Raw genomic sequence first — 19,229 nt, 5'->3', positions numbered from 1 at the left:
AGCCGAGATGAGGATAGGTATCCAAAACACCTTCCTCCCGAGGCGTTATGATGGATCTGGCCAGCCGACACGCGAGATGCTCTGATTGAGAGCCTGGGAGGATGCCAAAGAAGAACCGGAGGTGGAACTTCATGAGGCTCCCATGAGGATCTGTTCCAGGACCAGCTCTCGCCAGACTGGAAAGTTCCACATTCCTGTTTTAAAGGAGGCCTGAGATGTACACAAGTCTAGGCTTCCAGAGAAATGAAGAGAAACCAATTGGACTTCTCAGGCAGATGGAATCCCCCAGCTGCCATGGAAGGGACGGAGATCACAGCAGGTTAGATCAGGTAGGGGGCGCTGTGTGGCCTGTCCGTGACCGTGACCTGCAGACAGGAGGATGGCTCGCCGAGGGTAAACACTCCCTGTCAAGCAGACATTCCTTATTCAAACCTCCACGCTGAGCTCCCATAAATCACTCTGACATCTTCGCAGAAGAGGCGGAGCCAGAGGGCCAGGCGGTCACACGGCACGGGGTCCCTGGAAGGCTGGCGGACCAGAGAATGCCTCGGGTGCGAATTCGGCCCCAAAAATGTTACAAGCAGTTTGCTTCAGGCGGCTACGCTCAGCATTTCGGACAGTGGGCCATGGCTGCACCGCAGTGCGTGTGCCGGTCGATGTTTTTATGAGTGAGTAAAGCAACATGCCAATTTTTACGGCGTAGTAACTGTCTGAGCCGCCTGCTCTTTCTGTCTCCTTGAACGCCGGCTGTCTGACTTGCCTTGAGGCCCAGATCTCTTCTTATCCTATTTACTCTGTGGACACTGGGACTGTTGCCCTTTGGGTGATAAATCAACTGTTACTCGTTAGGTGGCCCCGCAGTTTTGAGTTCCACTGCTGTTCTTCCCTTCGGCATGCAGGTGTGAGATTTGGGGAGGGAAAGACGGAAGGCTTTGCTCCATTTTAAACTGTAAACGTTTGACAGAGCGGGGGGGGGGGGGGGGGGTACCTCTCTGGGTCACATTGTCCCTGCTATGAATAGCCTGAAGAATGCGGGCGGCAGCTTCTTGCATCCTGGCCGCTGGCTAAAGTGGGCGGCCGTTGTCCCCGTCTCATTCATCGGCGACTCGCTCTCTGCCCACCGCCCCGCTCTCTAGAATGGGGGTGGGGGCATCAGAGAGCTTTTTGGAAAGGCCTGGAACACAACCTGGCCGTTCTCCCCAGGGGCCGCTGACCGGTGCTCCTTCACGTTACCATGGTTACGGGGCTTCGTGATCCAAGTCCCTTCTGTAGCGGTCGCTCGCGATTTCGGCACCAGTTGCAGAGTTTCATTTACAGCGGCTTAGGTGGATTACCTGTGTAACTGCAGTGACCTCTCTGCTTTAGCTTTCCAGTCGCTATCTTTAGCCATGAGAGCATTTGGGGGGGGGGGGGTACGTGTATCTGCTTAGTGTTAATCACTTTCATTCCTTCCACCCATTTTCTGCCGCTCATTTCCTTTCCTGGTGATTTCATTGACAGAATGAAATGAGAAAACATGCATGTAAACTGGAGCTACTCATGAAATTGCAGGAGAATCTCATTACCCACTTCCCCCCCTAGCAGGAGCAGCTTGAGATTAAAGTGGCCTCCGCTCACCCGTGTTTGGCAAAGCCTGACTCTCGAGCTTCTCTCCGGAGCCGCCGAACAATACCTTACATTGAGGAATGGTGGAAAAGCCCCACTTGTGAATCGGGGGGGGGGGGGGGGGCCGCCTGTGCTTTAATCCAAAGCTGTTTGTCGAACGCAGCCCAAGTGGAACTTGAGATCAAGGATGGCGGTAATTAGAAACCTTGCGTCCTGGGTGTCTTTGTCCTGTTCCTGAATGTAGGGAGGTGTCTCCTTCAGCGGTGACCCTGTGAACCCGGACGCCGTTTCATTCAGCGGACTCGCGTACCCGACGTTTTTGCGTTTGCCGAGACCTGGGTATTCTTTTGCTGAGGTGTCCCGGGTCACAGTAGCAGAGCCAACCCCGGATCGTGGCTCTCTGGGTGACGAGATTGTAAAGGTCGGCGTGTCCCGGTCTCTGTGAGACTTGCGGTATCTGCTGAGAAGGAGGGCGGACATCTCGACCACATGGCTCACAGGAACATCTGCTTAGAGACCGTTGTGGGAAGCGGAGAGAGGGGGAGAGAGCCAACCGTTTCAAGGCAGCCTGCCCCCGACTTGGGGTTCAGGTTGAAACATCTTAAATTATTGGGAGATTTTTCACTTTTGTACTGGGATCGTTTGTTTCCAAGACGATAAATGAACAGCTGGGGGCTTCGTCTGAAGCCAAGAGAGCAAAATTTCAGGCTTGAGTCCGGCTGGGTGGGGATGGTTCTGTTGAAGGGTTACTGAGGTAAAGGGTGGGGGCAACAGGGGTTGGGCACAAACGCGTAAAGGCCTAATGAACACTTGTGCCCGGCTGCTGAGATTTCAGGTCCGAAGCCTAGTGGAGCCATGCACAAAGTTCCGGAGCATGCTCTGGGAAATCCGGAATACTCTGTGGAAAGCTTTAAACAAAGAGATGTTTCTAGAATTTCACATCCTTTCAGGGCTATCAAAAATCAGGATGATCCCAGACAGTTTGCACAAAGCTTGTGCTGGTCCCCCACTGTCCCGTCAGGTTGAATTGCTGTAAGAATCACGAAACTGCCAGTTGAATTTCAGTGAAACCCTCTACCTGGAAATGACAACACGTTTTGGGTGGGAGTTGGGGGGGGGGAGGGGCACAGGCTTTTAGTAATGTTGCATTTTGAAATCTATTTTTCAGTTTTTTAAACCTCTAGGAAGGTATCGCTAGTGTAGGATGCTGTGCGCCATTCATTTACATTTAGTACTTGATTTACAACATGTTGACATTGTTTATCTGAAACTTCCTGCTGGGCATTTTTCTCTCTTCACTATGACAAGGTCCCCTTGTCCCTCTTGTCTGAGACTCAGAGGGAGGACATGGTGGCTGAGTGCTGTCTGAGACTCAGAGGGAGGACATGGTGGCTGAGTGCTGTCTGAGACTCAGAGGGAGGACATGGTGGCTGAGTGCTGTCTGAGACTCAGAGGGAGGACATGGTGGCTGAGTGCTGTCTGAGACTCAGAGGGAGGACATGGTGGCTGAGTGCTGGGCTGAGACTCAGAGGGAGGACATGGTGGCTGAGTGCTGTCTGAGACTCAGAGGGAGGACATGGTGGCTGAGTGCTGGGCTGAGACTCAGAGGGAGGACATGGTGGCTGAGTGCTGTCTGAGACTCAGAGGGAGGACATGGTGGCTGAGTGCTGTCTGAGACTCAGAGGGAGGACATGGTGGCTGAGTGCTGGGCTGAGACTCAGAGGGAGGACATGGTGGCTGAGTGCTGTCTGAGACTCAGAGGGAGGACATGGTGGCTGAGTGCTGGGCTGAGACTCAGAGGGAGGGCATGGTGGCTGAGTGCTGTCTGAGACTCAGAGGGAGGACATGGTGGCTGAGTGCTGTCTGAGACTCAGAGGGAGGACATGGTGGCTGAGTGCTGGGCTGAGCAGCCGGCACCTTCCCTGAGGGCCCGCAGAGCCCCTGGAGGGATGACCGTCATCTGGAAGGCGAGGGGTGGCTGCATCGTGGCTTCATGTGTGTTGTTTGGCTGGAAGCAGCCTTTGCACAAGGCTCTGAAAATACGAGGGCAGACTGAGATATGTGACTCTGAAACGTCGGACGGGATACAGCGCCTATTTCCAGCTGTGCTATTGACACTGTGTAAACATTCATATTTGTGAATGGCTCATAGCCGTTGCCTTTTATAGTTAAAGCCCAACTACTATTCAATTCAAAGACCACAAACAGCACTATGGAAATATTTATCCTGTCCCGTTTTTCTGAGAAAGCCTGGAATTGCGCTCTCCATGTTTGCGTTCCTTATTCCCACTGGACAGGCCCTGCACGTTTCCGCTCGGGACGCAGTGGATGTCGAAGCACCCTTCCATGCGTGTCTGATATCGATACTAATTTAATTTCTCCCACCGAGGAGCTGTGGTGAGTCAGCCGACCAGCCGGTGCGCTGCCTGAGACCAGAGGATGACTTGAAACTCTGAAGATTCATTGACGTTTCGGTTTTTTCCTGCAGTGTTTTTCTTTTTTCAGTGACATGGCTCAGTGCCAGGTGTCATGTGACGGCGCTGTGCTTTTTGTTATTTTTTTTCCGCCCTGTCTTTCCGTCTGTCCAAGTGACACATGTGACAGGAAGCTGGCTCTTCTATAAGGTCACCTCGCCTGCTGGGACAGGAAGGCGGGAGGCCGGGATTAGCCTGTGCAGCGTGTGGCTCCGTGGAGAGCTGCTCGCTTACATCAAAGTGCCGCCTACAGCCGTCGCCATGCAGGTACTGCGGAGGATTCCTCCATCTCTCTGTTCAGGGCTGGATTTCAAGAAAAGTGACTCGTTTTGTCGCTGAGCCCACAGCGCTGATGGACAGGACTCACCCAGGGGGACAAGGCTTTACATTCAGGTGGCTCCCTGCAGTCCCGTATCGAGAATGGACAGTGGGGGGAATAACACCAGCTGGTAGAGAGTATCCTTTCGGCCAGGCTGTTTCCTGATGGTGCCCATTTGCTTACCAAAGATAACCCAGTAATGGAGAGTGTATGCTGCGCTTTGTACAGTGGGGGTGAGACAGCATGGCCTGTAGGATGAAGCTCATTTTGCTGATTTGAGGTGCGCGGGGTGGAGGACAGGGGCCCCATGTCGAATGGAGCCCCCGCAGGTCCATCCCTGGCCGCTAGCCTTATTTTCTGTAATGATGTGAAACATGGAGCAGATTTGCTGATTGGAGGGGGTGGGGGGGGAGAGGGATTAATGGGAAAATGGCAACCAGTGCAGCACAGGTGCTGGTTCCAGCGCATCTGGTTGCTTTGGGGAGTCGCACCTCCACTGAACTCGCCATCTGGGTCGGCAGTCCCGGCCTCGCTCGCAGGTCACCATGGTTACAGGGCTGTGGCGAAAGCACGTAAGGTAATCTGGGAGTTGGTGGAATTGGCGACGAGGCTCATGATTGGCTGATCACGGGACCCCGAGCATGATCCGTTTCCTATGAAATATCATTTTGATGTGCAGTGGAGAGTTCGCTTGGCCGGTCAACATGCATGTGTGCGGCAGGCTCTGCGTGTGGACAAACACGGTTCATCACGATTAATCCCAACTGAACAAAACTCTAACGAACAAAAATGATCAATAAGCATTTGTGCTTTAACCGTATTTTATGTCAGTGGTATTTGTTTTGTGGGAATGTGTAACAATCGTGGGGATTTTTTCTGAAAGGCACACAGAAAGCAGGGTATCACACACACACACACAGACACACACACACACGCAGGGTGTACCAGACACGTGTTCCTGGGCCTCTGTTTCCCCGACTGACTGGCTGTGCGTACGGTCTCTGTCGTTCCATCATAATTAGTTTGGATAGCACCGTTAAAAAAAATAGAAAAACAACCCCCGGCTCTAATTTGTTATTCATGCATCGCCTGTGAATCCAGTGCAAACAAAACCACCGCCGGATTTGGGGGGCTCCAGTGGTTTACGGAGCGGGGCACCAGTGCCTCCACACCCCTCCCCGAGACCCCCCACCCGCCAGCAGAGCGGCTGTACCAAAGCTTTACTCAAGCTTTACTCAATGCCGAGCTGAGAAAATGTGGCTCCATCTGATTGATAATGCAGGCCTTGCCCCGGGAGGGGGGACGGGACGGGAGGGGGGGGGTTGCACTCAAGCAGCTCAGATGTTTTCATTTTTCGGCCACTTTTGATCAAATCTGCTGCCTTGTTTCATCGAGCCTCCCGCAGTTCTGCCGGCAGCCTGCGGGGTCACCGAGGACTTGCTGTCGAGAGGTTATTAGGGGCTGGATTCGTGCCGGGGGTGTGCTGTGGTCACGCCTGAGCCGATCATCCCACAGGCCCCTCCCACAGTGAAGCCTAAGCCCTCCATCCAACATGAACACCTAGAATCTTTTACGGGACGAATTGCAGCTCGCAATCTTGCGTTCGAATGTTATCTCCAGTCGGACAAGGCACGATAACCGTGCGAGGCCAGTGGCCGGGCGTGCGAATGAAATGTGCCACCCGTCGCTTTCTTTCACCGCCCTCGTGTCCACAGCAGCGACTGTGTCGAGCATGCGATCCCCTGCACACCGCAAGGCCGCACGGCACATTACACCCGAATAGTTTGGATGCACCGCAAGCTCAGGAGCGGGGGACCGTGCCAGCAACGCTTTCACACGCAGTTGGGGGGAAAGCACCCCCTTCCCCCCCCCCCCCCCCCACTGCCTGGGTGTCTGACAGCTTCCTCCCGCTGAGGTTCCCCTAATCACACTTCACATACTATGTTCCGCTGGCTCTGTTAAACATAATCCAGTCACTCTCTAACTCCGCTTTTTGGAACACAGTGTGCAGGATGAAGAACTCCAGACAAGTGTAATTCCCTCCTCTAATTACCCTAATTATACAGTTATTAATGACTAAATAACCTTTTTAGGTATTATTTTTTTAGGGGTGGTTATTCCTTCTGCAGCTGCTACTACCGCTCAACTAATTATTATAGGAATATTTGAAAAAATACAATTTAGTGTAATTTTGACCATCCTTGCCACCCTGGAGCGATGTCTGAAGTGTTCCCGAAAGGCTGTGTTGACTCAGGGGGTGTTTCTTCCGAAGCCACGGCGAGCCAAATCCCAGAGAGGTATTCGAGATGTCAGTGGGCTCCTCTCATCATGTTTGCCCCCCCCCATGAAGCAGAGCTCCTCAGCTGTGATGGAATGCTGTTTACCTGGAACAGATCATTCTTTCAGGTTCCATTTATATTCGCTCCCTCTCTTTCCCCCCTCCCTCACCTTCCGCCTCTTTTGCTGTCGTTTCTGAGAGCCCATTGGTCAAATTCTGTTAGCGATCCACCTGTTCTGAAGAAGGGGGAGCGTGACGCTAGAGGCCGATTTGCTCATCCGGAGTCTGCTCTGTTCTGCTAATATGTGGACGATCCTCTCGGAATTTACCGAGGTGGGGGGGTGCTGTGCCTTTGAGATGGTCAGACTTGAAGAAACCATTCGAGGTCTTTGAGAGAGAATGATGCCCAGTTATTGTAGCGGCTAAGGTGAAGCCAGTATGAACGGCTGTCACCCCTGGCTTTACCTCCATCGCAGGTCAGGAAATGGCTCTGGGATCATCTCAGGACACTGTATGCTTAGCAGTCACTGTTTGTGATCCAAGTGAAATAGAAATTCGAAGAGATCATGGACATAAGATACCAGGGTCCCCCTTGTGTGTTTTTGTTCATATCCTTATCTTTCCGAACCTGGAAAGTGGCCAATAAGGCAGACTTCCTGGGACGTACATGAGCTGATCTTCAGGAATACGAAATGCACAGTCGCTTTCCTAAGAAATGAACAATGAATTCAGGCGGCGAATGTTGCATGTTGGTGTCGTTTATGGCCCTGGCAGCTGGGGTGGAATCGGGAGGCGGAGCAGGAGATCGGTGAAATCATAGGGAATTCTGCAAAATGTCCCATGGCCTTCCGAAGACGTTCCCTGGAGACGCATCTCAGCAGCTGGCAGGCCGGCCAGAGTCTCCAACAACCCTGGCAGCAGCGTGGGTTTGGCCGGCCCGTGTTTGTTCCCTAAGAATGATGTCATCGCACTGGTGACTGGAAGCTGTTGGAACCTTTTTTGAACTTGATGAATTGTGCCATTGGCAGGTCCCGTGATGAGCTCGTGGGAGCGGCTCTGGGTTCGAGGGGGGGGGGGGGGGGGGTGTAGGGGCTGGTCCACTGTTCATCCCACCATGGTCCTTCGCTTCCCGCGGTAGCCATGGGGATCCGGCTGTGTAACCGGCATCCTTTTCAGTGAGATTTTATCACCTGTGAACCTGACAGTGGGAATTTTATTGTTCCACTGCTTGGTTTGGGAAGAAGATGAGGCTGCAGGATGGAACGCTGGAAATTTACGGTTCCTGCTTTCTGGAAATGTACGCTTTGCCTCCTCCCACCGTGATGAGAATGTCAGAAGCCGATGGTTTTAAGATGGATTTCAGCACTGTTTTCTGTTTAGTCGGTCAGGTGTTGCTTTTATAATGCTGCTTGCGATGGTCAACACGGCGCTTTTTTTGCAGACCAGTTTGCACGACCCCATGCGAAGCTGGAGCCGTTCCCTATGGCCACCAGACTCGGCCGGCAGGGCTTATCTCTGGTGACGTGTTCCCACCTGACGTTCTCCTAAGATGCCCCCTTTACAGAGGACCGCTGGGTCCATGACCTGTGTTCCGGGTATCTGATGGCCGTGTCACTTCCTGGGTTTTACCAGAGACACCATCTGAGGTGGCGATGATGGAGAGGAATCAGAGGGCAGCTCGACTTGCGTGTCTTGCTGTATTGGTTATGGCGTGTAAACACCCTTCAACGCCGGGCTGTAAACAGTGCTGACACACCCGCTAAAAGCCAAAGAGCCATTTGACACTGACTTGGAGTCCCATGGGTTTGTGGGTGACCTTTGGAAAGTGCCCCTCAGCACAGCGCTCCTGTGAGCTGACTGAGAATAGAGCCTCTGATGTTGGCTTTGAGCTGTCAGAGTGGCATTCCCTCTATATTTAGATATGTTATCTCCACAGCATGCTCACTGCTTTGGCAGTTTTAATGCAGCCAGGGATCTCGTTCTGACACTAGCAAGAATTGCTCAAAACGTCTTACCTTGGATTATATATTTTCTTAATCCTTGACTTTGTCTCACATGTCATTTATTTTCTGTCATTTTGGTTTATATTGTTTTTGTAAGTGGCTCAAATTGAAACCCCCACATTAACGACATCAGTGTCTCCCTCTTTGTACCATGTGACTCCTAACTAATTTAACACACTGTGATTGGTTGATTCATGTTGGTCATGTGACTTGGGAGATCCCAGGGCAGCAGTCATCCAGGTGGAGGCAGAATGGTGATATTCCCTCGCAGACTCTGTTTGATCAGCCTGATTTACGGTATAGTCAAAATTCCAGTCTGTCCTTTCACTCAGGTCATGCTGATTGTTCTTTTTACTTTGGGCAGAAGCGTGGAAGCATAGCTCTTGATGGGATGAATGGGGTGAGGAATGAGCAGGGAGGGGAATGAGGGGGGATGGGGAACACTGGCACCACTCGAGGAAAAAATGGCGGCATAGGGTAAGCGGGGGAGCGGACCTGGGCTGACAGGAAGGAAACCAGGGCAAACAGGAAGGTAGTTTTGGAAGCGATGGGGAAGATACGCTGGAAACAGATACACTTCCTTTAGGTCTGACCATGCTGGGGGGGGGGGGTCCGCTGGAGATATAAAACCAGGGAATGTGACAGTCAGTTGGGAGTCAAGTTCCCACCCACGGACGAGCTGGATAGACGTCACCTTATGTATCATCGGTAGGTCATTTTAACCGGCTTCCCTCTCAGATACAAACTCTAAACTTCTGATTACGTCTTACAATCACAATAACAGGCGCACAAGATCATGGTGATTTGTACGAGACGGCGTCCTTGACACAGTGACCCACGTAATGAACAGGCAGCTGTCTTCGGGATCAGGCACTGAGAGATTTTAAAATCCACAGCGGTATGCGACACGCTGGACGTCTTCCATGGCTATCTGAAGGCTTCACATGTGCATTTGATTGTTCAAGGGACCAGTAATCTTCCTTTCAGTTCCTGGAACTTCCCCAGTGATCTGTAATTCCTTTGCATTTTGTTTGTGGGACGCACACAGTTTCTGCAGGAGACTCTGAGCCCCCCCGTCTCAAGGTGCCATGTTCTCATGAAGGGGGCTGAATGTTTTGGTTGAGCCCCGATCGATGGCGGACACACTTTTTGTAATCAGCGCAGCCCAGCACCAGAACAGAAGAGGGAGAATGTTCTACATTGGTAAGCAGTGGAGGAAAAGTGTAGCTGGTCTTAGTTCATGGGGGAAAGTTCGGAGCCCAGCAACTTGCAGCCCCGTCCGCCGAGGTGAAGTCGCTGGCATGGCTGTCTGTCCTTGTAAGGCAGCCAGGCACACAGCTGTCATGGCGTCCGGTGATCGTCCCCGTTGCTTAGGTACAGAAAGCAAATAAAGCGCTCGCCGCGGGGATAGATTGGCGATGGGGCCGAGAACAGGGATCGCTGCCGGTGACCCCCGTGTGCTGGGCAGCAGGTGCTGCAGTGATAGAGAACGTGCTCTTTGAGGCCCGCGGTCCCGTGGGGGAGGGCCTCCCTCCCAATGATCAGGGCCCTCTTCTGATGGAAACGCTGCCCCCCTGACTTGGGGCCCAGCTACCTTGTTTGCTTAAGGTTCATATGGGTCTATTTCGGGCTGGGATCCCGGCGAGAGGCCCTGCTATCCACTTCCTAGCTGCTCTTCTCCCCGATTTCCTGTGCTTTTGATAAGCTCTCCCAGGCTCCGCCGGGCACGGATGGCCGGGATTTCGGTGCTTGGATTCCTGAGGTGCTTTTATGAATCGCCCAACTCCTCTGCTGTTCATTTATATGACATTATTCTGCTGATTCCGACTGGACAGGCAGTGTGGATTTCGATGGACTGATTCTGCTGATTCTTGCTCCGACTGGAACACAGAAGAGCATCCCTTTGATGAGTCCGCTGCCTGAAAACTGACATATGAATCCTGATGTTGGGGGGGCAGCAGAAGGCCAGAGTGACCAGACGGCATCCTTTCCTGGTGGGATTCCTCGTAGCGCATGAGTGCTCTGGGGTGGACTTGTGAAGGTCATCTGCCAGCATGAGGTCGTGAGGTCACTCCCCCATGCTGCCCCTCCCCCTGCCCCAGAGGGTGCCTGGGTAATCACAGGAACTACTGGGTGTCTGTAGATAACCAGTGCCCAGTGGTGGGAAAGCAGTGGAACCCACAGCCCCACGGCCGGGCTCCAGAAGCCCCGCTCAGGATGTACGTTCGGCCGTTTGATCCAGCCCCCCAGGCCGCGTTTGGGCTGTTCCCCTCCCGGGGTCGCGCCCCAGGACAGGATGGGTCGCAACCCTGACTTTGCAGAAAGTGTCCTGGAAACTTTACAACAAGGAAGCTTTGTGCACATCAAAGTCTATAACAGAGCTGGGAATGATTCGGACTGTAATTGCGATTTACATTTTATTAATTGAATAGATGCTTTTATCCAAAGTAGCATACAATAGAGAAAGCAGGGTCAGCCAATCCCTGAAGTGGATGAGGTTAAGGGCCTCGCTCAATGGTGACATCACTCTGGTGACCTGCCTGTCCGTTCTTCACAGTTGGAATCTTCTTGTGCTTGGATATAAGAACATAGGAATCATCCATCTTTCTTGAGTGTGATTGACTACAGTAAGGAACGTTTCTTTTAGACTTGTGTCATCCAAGAGACATCCATGCATTCAAAATGTGCCGTTTGATGAATAATAAAATCCATTTAAGCTCATATTCATAACACTGTGTGATCAGTACGAGGTCTCTGTGAGCCTGGAGTGTATCCTTGGCAGCAGGGGGTGCCAGGGATGTCAGTTCTCGAGAGGGGGGGCACACTGCACAGTGAGGGCAGTGAGAGGCTCCAGTGAAAGCCTTTGGTCTGTGGGAGGAAACCAGAGTACTCAGGGGAGACCTATGCAAGTTCAAGAGAAAGCGGGACATTGAGAGAGAGCCAGCTGCTGGAACGGACCCCCAGCTCTGAGGGCGTAGGGCTGCACCGCGACCCGCAGAGTCATCAAGCTGTCCTAAGTGCTCTGTTCAAACCCGTGGGCTGTGGCCACCACCCATCTGAGGAGATGGCTGTGTGGCTTTGTGTCACCACTCTCTCACCTGCTCTGGTTTTCCATTCGTATTCATTAGCGTTACATTTTTTTTGTATCTCTGGACCTGGAAAGCTTGATGGTCCCAGTGAGTGGTACAGCAGGCCCGTGCCGCTTTCCTGTCCGGCTGACGGCACTTCCTTGGTTAGTTCTGGTGGTTTTGTTTCCCTCGTTTTGTTGTCTACTTCACCTGCCCCCTCCCCCTTCTCCCCCCACGGAGGTAATGGTCCCCTCCCATCCTCGAGAGGGGGACAGTCTTCCCCACATGGAGATTCTGTTTCCTGTCAGGCTCAGCTCCAGCAGAGTGCTGGACGGAGAGGAAGGTTCTAAGGCCAGATTCTGTTTGGCGCTTTTAACGAAAAAAATATATATACTCGCTATCCATGCTCCAAGAACAGCGTTCAATAAGCTAGTAGGTTAGGTTTGTCTCGTCAGAGCTTCGCCGTCAGAGAAAAATCATAATATTTGGTACGAGGCGCTTACCGCCATTTAGGAAGTTTAATTTCACCCGCAGCTCGTTCAGGGCGGACAGCTTGGCGAATTTGTCAGCGGGGTGAATTTTATAAAGGGCGCCGACCTGTCTTTCTTTCTCTGATCCACTGGTTCCCACTGCCCTGCACAGCGCCTCTCTCTGGCTGCCTGATGCATGCGTCCTCAGCGACCTTTGCTACTCCGCCCGCGGTGAATTCTGAGCAAGAAGCCCGAACATAAGGGCCAAGAAAAACTGACAGATGCCGCTGATGACCGACACCACACCCAACCGGCATTTTGTCCGTGACCAATACACGGCCATCGCTGAGATACAGCCAGTTCATCGTCATCAGTACAAGAAAGCAGAAAAACACTCTTATACACAATGTTTGCTTGTTCTGTCCACGTTGTCGCGCTTTCCGCTGTGTGCTTCCAGTTACCTTCCACAGCCAAAACATACGCAGTTACCGATTTTGAACATGCAGTGATTTATAGTGATTATTGGTGCCAGTTGTGGTGTTTCCAGCATCACAAGAAACGGCCGATACCAGGATTTTCACACACTGCAGCGTCTGTCGGTGTTCACAGAGAGCGGCGTGACGAACGAAAAAACATCCAGTCAGCAGCAGTAATGTGGGCAAAGAGACTAGAGCGGCCAGAAGAGGTCAAGCTTCTCAAAGCCAACAGGAAGGCAGCAAGTGTAAAAATAACAGCTCAGCTCAGCAGCGGTGTGGAGAGATTTATTGAAGCACTCTTATCTGCCCCAAAGGGTCTAGCCCAGTACTGGCTAGGTGTACCTCAATAAAGTGTCTGTACCTCAATAAGGGCCAAGAAAAACTGACAGATGCCGCTGATGACCGACACCACACCCAACCGGCATTTTGTCCGTGACCAATACACGGCCATCGCTGAGATACAGCCAGTTCATCGTCATCAGTACAAGAAAGCAGAAAAACACTCTTATACACATTATTGAGGTGTGTGTACCTCAATAAAGTGGCGCCAATTGCGCCATTGCGCCACCATACCATAATTCCCTCCACACTCACCACCAAATTGGAGCACCTGGGACTCAGCTCATCTATGTGTCAGTGGATCTCCAACTTCCTAACTGGCAGACCACAGGCAGTAAAGATGGGCGGACCTGTCTCAGCCCCCCTCACTCTCAGCACTGGAGCCCCCCAGGGTTGTGTTCTGAGCCCCCTGCTGTACTCATTGTACACGCACGACTGCGTAGCCTCTACCAACTCCACCACCATCATCAAGTTTGCTGACGACACCGTCGTGGTGGGCCTGATCACTGACACTGTCGTGGTGGGCCTGATCACTGACACCGATGAGACAGCCTATCGGGAGGAGATTAGAAATCTGGAGAAATGGTGCCAGAGGAACAATCTCCTTCTAAACGTCAGCAAGACAAAGGAATTGATAGTGGACTTTAGTACCAAGCAGGAGAGGAACTACCAGACCACCGTCATCAATAAGAGCCCAGTGGAGAGAGTGGACAGCTTCAGATACCTCGGTGTCCACATCACGCAGGACCTGTCATGGTCCTGTCACATCAGCACCGTGGTGAAAAAGGCCCGGCAGCGTCTCTTCCACCTCAGACGCTTGAGAGACTTCAGACTGCCCTCCAGAGTGCTCAGGAATTTCTACTCCTGCACCACAGAGAGCATCCTGACTGGAAACATTACGACCTGGTTCGGAAACAGCACCATGCAGGACAGACAAGCTCTACAGAGGGTGGTGCGATCAGTGCATCTTCCGCACCGAGCTCCCTGAGCTACACTCAATCTACAGCAAGCGGTGCTGGACCAGGGCCAGGAAGATCGTGAAGGACCTCAGCCACCCCAGCAATGGACTGTTCTCTCTGTTGAGGTGTGGAAAGCGATTCCGCTCCCTGAAGCCCAATACAGAAAGACTGAGGAGGAGCTTCTTCCCGCAGACGATACGGTCTTTACATCAGTTCACCACACAGTACTGATCCATTTTGCACATCCACACATATGCTTCTTGCACTGTTTCAGGTATATTTGCACACCCCCCAGACATTTCTATGTTCTATTTATATTCACTTCATTCCCACACAAAGATTTTTTATATTTTTCTTATATTGTATATTTTGTATTTGTACAGATATTTTATTCTGTCTTAGTCAAATTTACTTTCTATTTTCTTTTTCATATTTATTTCCTATTACCAATCTCTTTTTTTAATTATTATTCTATCTCTTATTACTCGTCTCTTACTTTAAGGTCACGGGCAGTCGTCCAAGCATTTCACTGCATATCGTATTGCATATGACTGTGTATGTGACAAATAAAGTTTGAATTTGAATTTGTTCCTTGATGGACTGGCATCTTGTCTAGCGCCCCCTACTGTTCGCCCTGTGCTGCCTCACATAGGTTCCAGGCTCCACCGTGGCCGTGGCCCAGATGAGTGGTTATATGATGGATGGATGGAGAAGCGGTATGATTTCAGGCACCAGCTCTATGCAGTCGGTATTGTCTCACCCTCCCCCCACAGAGCAGTAAAAGAGGGCCGGTCCCACAGTTCTAAGCCCCCTCACCATGTGGCCTAACCGGGTAACTGTCTCCGCTGACCAGAATTATGCCCTGCGCATGTTTACATAACAGTCCTGCTGGTGGGTAGGTTGTAAAACTGGTGTGATGGATGCTGCAGTCTGGTCTATGCCCCTGTTTACTCACCCAGGATGTGTGTCCTGCCCCGGGACTGATGTAGCCTGGCACGGCACTGGGTTAGTGCTCTTTAATGCATCGTTTCTCAACCGGTGGGTCAGGACCCAAAGTGGGACCATTTTAAGTGGGTCATGATGTCTGGATTTTTTTTTTTTCTGAGGTCGTTTTTTTTTGACCCCTCTTGTTTTGTCTGTCGTCTTTCTCTGAGAGTCTCTTTGCTGTTACTGCCTCGTTTTTTGGTGAAATATATTTCACTAAAAATTTTTAAGATTTCGGTCATGACCTAATGACCAAAGACAAAGTGTGGTCCTGAGGTCAGATGTGTTGAGAACTGCTGCCCTAGTGGGACTCTTGCTCCTGTGTTTGTCTGGCACTGTGGGCCTGCCTCTGTGGGTCTCTCTTGGTCTCCCACATTCCCACAGTGACGTCTGCTAGCTCTCCGGTGAGGGACAGACGAGCCCGAAGGCACAAACTGCCGACGGAACACGCCGGTTGTGTATCATTTCTTCTTTTTTTTGCCTGGTTTTCTCTATTTTAGTGTCTCGTTGTTTTAAGTCTTCCACGCTGTACACAGGCCTCAGCCTGCCTGACTGCGGTGGTCCTGCCAATCGCTGCTGGCTGACAGATTTATCAGTTTGCTTGTAAAAGTTGCCTGCCGTCACGTCCTGTTTTGCCGCCCCTGTAAGAAAGTTTGCTTTTCTGGTATGTATGTGGAATGAAGTTTCTTTTTTTCTAAGTGCAGCTTGGTGGGGTAAATATTTCTCCCACTTATGTACGTGATTAACTGACCCGGGCGTGATCGTCAATACATCACATGGTTTGCTGGTTGCCTTCGCTGGCCAGACTCTCCCGCCTGTCGCCGGTTACTTAGGGGGACCCGCTGGGGTTTTGGACGTCGGACTTCTCCTTCAGAGCCGAGCCGGCTCTCCACGCTGATTTACATTTAATTTATCTAGCAGACGCTTTTATCCTAAGCATAATGCGACTGAGTCAGACAGTCTCTGGAGCAACTGGGGGGTTAAGATTCAAGGATTCGGGGGTTTTATTTGTCACATGCAAGGTATGCAGCCCAACTGTAACCGGCAGTGGAATGCGAGGTGGTCGACTTCGCCGTAAGAAGAGTGAAAGCAGTAAGACGAAGTTACAGTGTTAATAAAAAATGTAATAAATAAGAAACAGTAAAGTCATGCTGGTAATAACAGAAAGATCAGGTATCTGCAGCTTAGCTCCAATAAAGTAGGGAAGTTTAATTACGACCGTCGATTATATAGTGGCAAGTAGCCTGACGGTAGAAGCTCCTTCTGAGCCTCTTGGTTCAGACACAGCAGAAGCACGTCCCTGACAAAGAGGTAGTTATTTAAGGACCCAATAGTGACCGGGGCCTCGCTCAGGGGCCCAATGGTGACGTCACTCTGCTAACCCTGGGATTTGATCCAGCAACCTTCTGCTCACAAGCACGGTTTCCTAACCTCCCGAGCCACTGATTTACACAGCAGTGACTTACAGAACCGCTCATCTCAGCCTGCAAGGAGCCGCCGCAGGGCCAGGCCCATGTGGACGCGCACGGGTGACCGGGTCGCTTCCCAAGGCCCGGAGGGCAGAGTGTTATTCATCTGCTTCACCACGCAGCCGTGATGCTGGTGATGTTCTGGACTGCGCCGTTTTGGCTGACACTCCTGCCTGTTGTATCCATCAGTTGCTCCCCTGGGCGTAACACTTGGACTTCTTCGGTATTGCGAAATAAATGCTTTCTTGTTCACTGGCAAGTCACACACCCCCCCCCCCCACACACATACACACACACATCTGCAGCCCAGAGACACACCTACGCCCCCCTTCCTGGTATCTCCCTGTCTGTTGCTGCAGTAGTTTCATGTTCACGTCAAACTGTGGCCCGGCTGCGTCGCAATTAAATCATGTAGATGCAGTTATCAAATATTTAAACTGTGGCCGGTAAATGGTCATCGTCGTCGCTATAGAAACGGCACCAGTGTGTCTCACTGCCCAGGCTTCCCATCTCCAGGCGTGTTCATGCGGAAATTCTCTATTTGCAAAGGGCTTCCTGGAGGTGGGACACTGTGCCATCAAGGTCTGCTCATTCCCCAGGGTTCGGCCCCCGGGGGGGAGGTGTCTGCCTGAATGCACGACCAGGAGCTGGCCGGCCCATCAAGGTATCAGCGTTACCTTGGTCTAGGTGTCCTGCAGTAGCTTGGCGTGGCTGGAGCGCAGCATTTTTGTAGTCAGGTCTGATTGGGGAGATGTTGTCGTCATATGCATCTGCATTCATCTTCTCAGCTGGAGGCAGCCGTGAGGCGCAGACGCAGGTGGTCCTACAGGGACACTTGCCCGTGCCGCTTCCGTGATATTTCTGCGGTCTCCATGGGAACTTCCAGCAGGGTGCAGTGTTGGCTCTACATGCATGCCCCCACACACATGCCTGGGAAGGGCGTCTCGCTGGGAGCTTGCTGGGCCTTGCCGGGAGGGGGGGCGGGGCGGGGAGGGGGGGCGGGGCGGGGGTTTGCATGATGGATCCGATTTACAGCTGTGGCAGGCTGTGCTCTCAGATGCCAACCAATGTAACTATGTTTCACTCGCCCTGTAGGAGGCGCTGATGGGCTCAGTGGTGGCAAATGGCTCTTTTGGGGGAATCGGCCCCATGTCCTGGTGGCGGGGCCCTAAGGGAGCACTGTGGGACAGGCCAGGCAGCTGGGCAGACAGACACACTGAACCAGCCCCCCCACTGGTTCCCATAGGCCGCCACAGGCCGGGCGGCTCATTCCCCACCCCGTGGGCCTCCTGCTAGGGACGGGCGCCAGACACCACCCACCCCCCCCACCCAGATCCCTTGACCAGTCGTCGGGCGCTCCCGTGCTCCAAACCCAGCGACTAGCTGAAACCGCCCTCCCCCCCCCCCCCCACGCTGCTTTCTGCCCATAATAATGTTTATTCAACCTTTCATCTGTCATACAATCTGCTAAACACAATTTCGCCTCAGCATCAATATTTTCTTTAACATGCATTAAGTGTGTTTTGTCTCCTTCAGCCCTTATTACCCAGATAGCCATCTTAAGGCCCCCCTCCCCGCGTGTTTCCCGTGTGCGTGCGTCTCCTCACCCGTGGGGGGCAGCCGGGCTGCCAGGTTCAGCCTGAACTGTAACATCCATCCTTGCGCATAAAACCGTGAGCGTGCTGAAAATCCACCCCACCCTGCCCCCACTAGTCTCCCAGGCTTTTTTTTGGGCCCCTGTCTTCCAGCAGAACCTCATGGGGGGTTGGTGGTGGGGGATTAGATGCTTGTCCTGTCCCGAGCAGTTCATGCTGAACCACAGCTTAATGAATTCGCAGCCCACGCCACTAATGCTGTTGCCCAGCGGCCCCGGGGTCCTGAATAATACCTCCCACTAGGCTGCCTGCCTCTGCTCCCGAATAAAACTGCATATCTGCTTTCCGAACTGCGATCCCATCTCTGAGCTTTCTTTAATTCGTAATTAACTTTGCAGGCTCTTCCTGCAACTTTAAATTTAGCTTAACACATGGTATTCTGTAGTCTGGAGTTGGGAGCGAGGACTTGTAGTCTGGCTGGCATTTGAGCTGCTGTGTGACTCTTGCTGTCGCTGTAAAGACATGGTGCTGTGCTGCTCCTGCAGGTAGAGCAGAGCTTTAGCCTCGTTAGATGAACACGATGATGATATAATGATTTACTCCCATCCGGGTGGCTCCGTGGGATGTGTCATTGGGTTTTGGGTTCAGATTGAGCCCCAGCTCTGTGCGTGACTTTGCCCTGTCCTGCTGGGGCCGCCCTGCCTCCAGCTGTACGCCCCATCCCTACGCTGTCTCCAGCTATACGCCCCATCCCTACGCTGTCTCCAGCTATACGCCCCATCCCTACGCTGCCTCCAGCTATACGTCCCATCCCTACGCTGTCTCCAGCTATACGCCCCATCCCTACGCTGTCTCCAGCTATACGCCCCATCCCTACGCTGCCTCCAGCTATACGCCCCATCCCTACGCTGCCTCCAGCTGTACGCCCCATCCCTACGCTGCCTCGAGCTGTATGCCCCATCCCTACGCTGTCTCCAGCTATACGCCCCATCCCTACGCTGCCTCCAGCTATACGCCCCATCCCTACGCTGCCTCCAGCTATACGCCCCATCCCTACGCTGCCTCCAGCTATACGCCCCATCCCTACGCTGCCTCCAGCTATACGCCCCATCCCTACACTGCCTCCGGCTTTATGCCTTTATGCCCCATCTCCACGCCCTGCCTCCAACTTTACGCCCTAACCCTACGCC

General features: G+C 52.4%; 1 protein-coding gene across 5 annotated transcripts in view; it reads left to right on the top strand.

The window, feature by feature from the left end:
- Positions 1-19,229, top strand: part of LOC111846760 (ADAMTS-like protein 3) — a 70,154-nt gene that overhangs the window by 14,921 nt on the left and 36,004 nt on the right. The window lies entirely within an intron of this gene.

Source organism: Paramormyrops kingsleyae, chromosome 13, assembly GCF_048594095.1.
Source record: "Paramormyrops kingsleyae isolate MSU_618 chromosome 13, PKINGS_0.4, whole genome shotgun sequence".
Classification (NCBI taxonomy): domain Eukaryota; kingdom Metazoa; phylum Chordata; class Actinopteri; order Osteoglossiformes; family Mormyridae; genus Paramormyrops; species Paramormyrops kingsleyae.
Note: the sequence above shows the minus strand (reverse complement) of the source record. Positions and strands in the feature narration are given on the sequence as shown.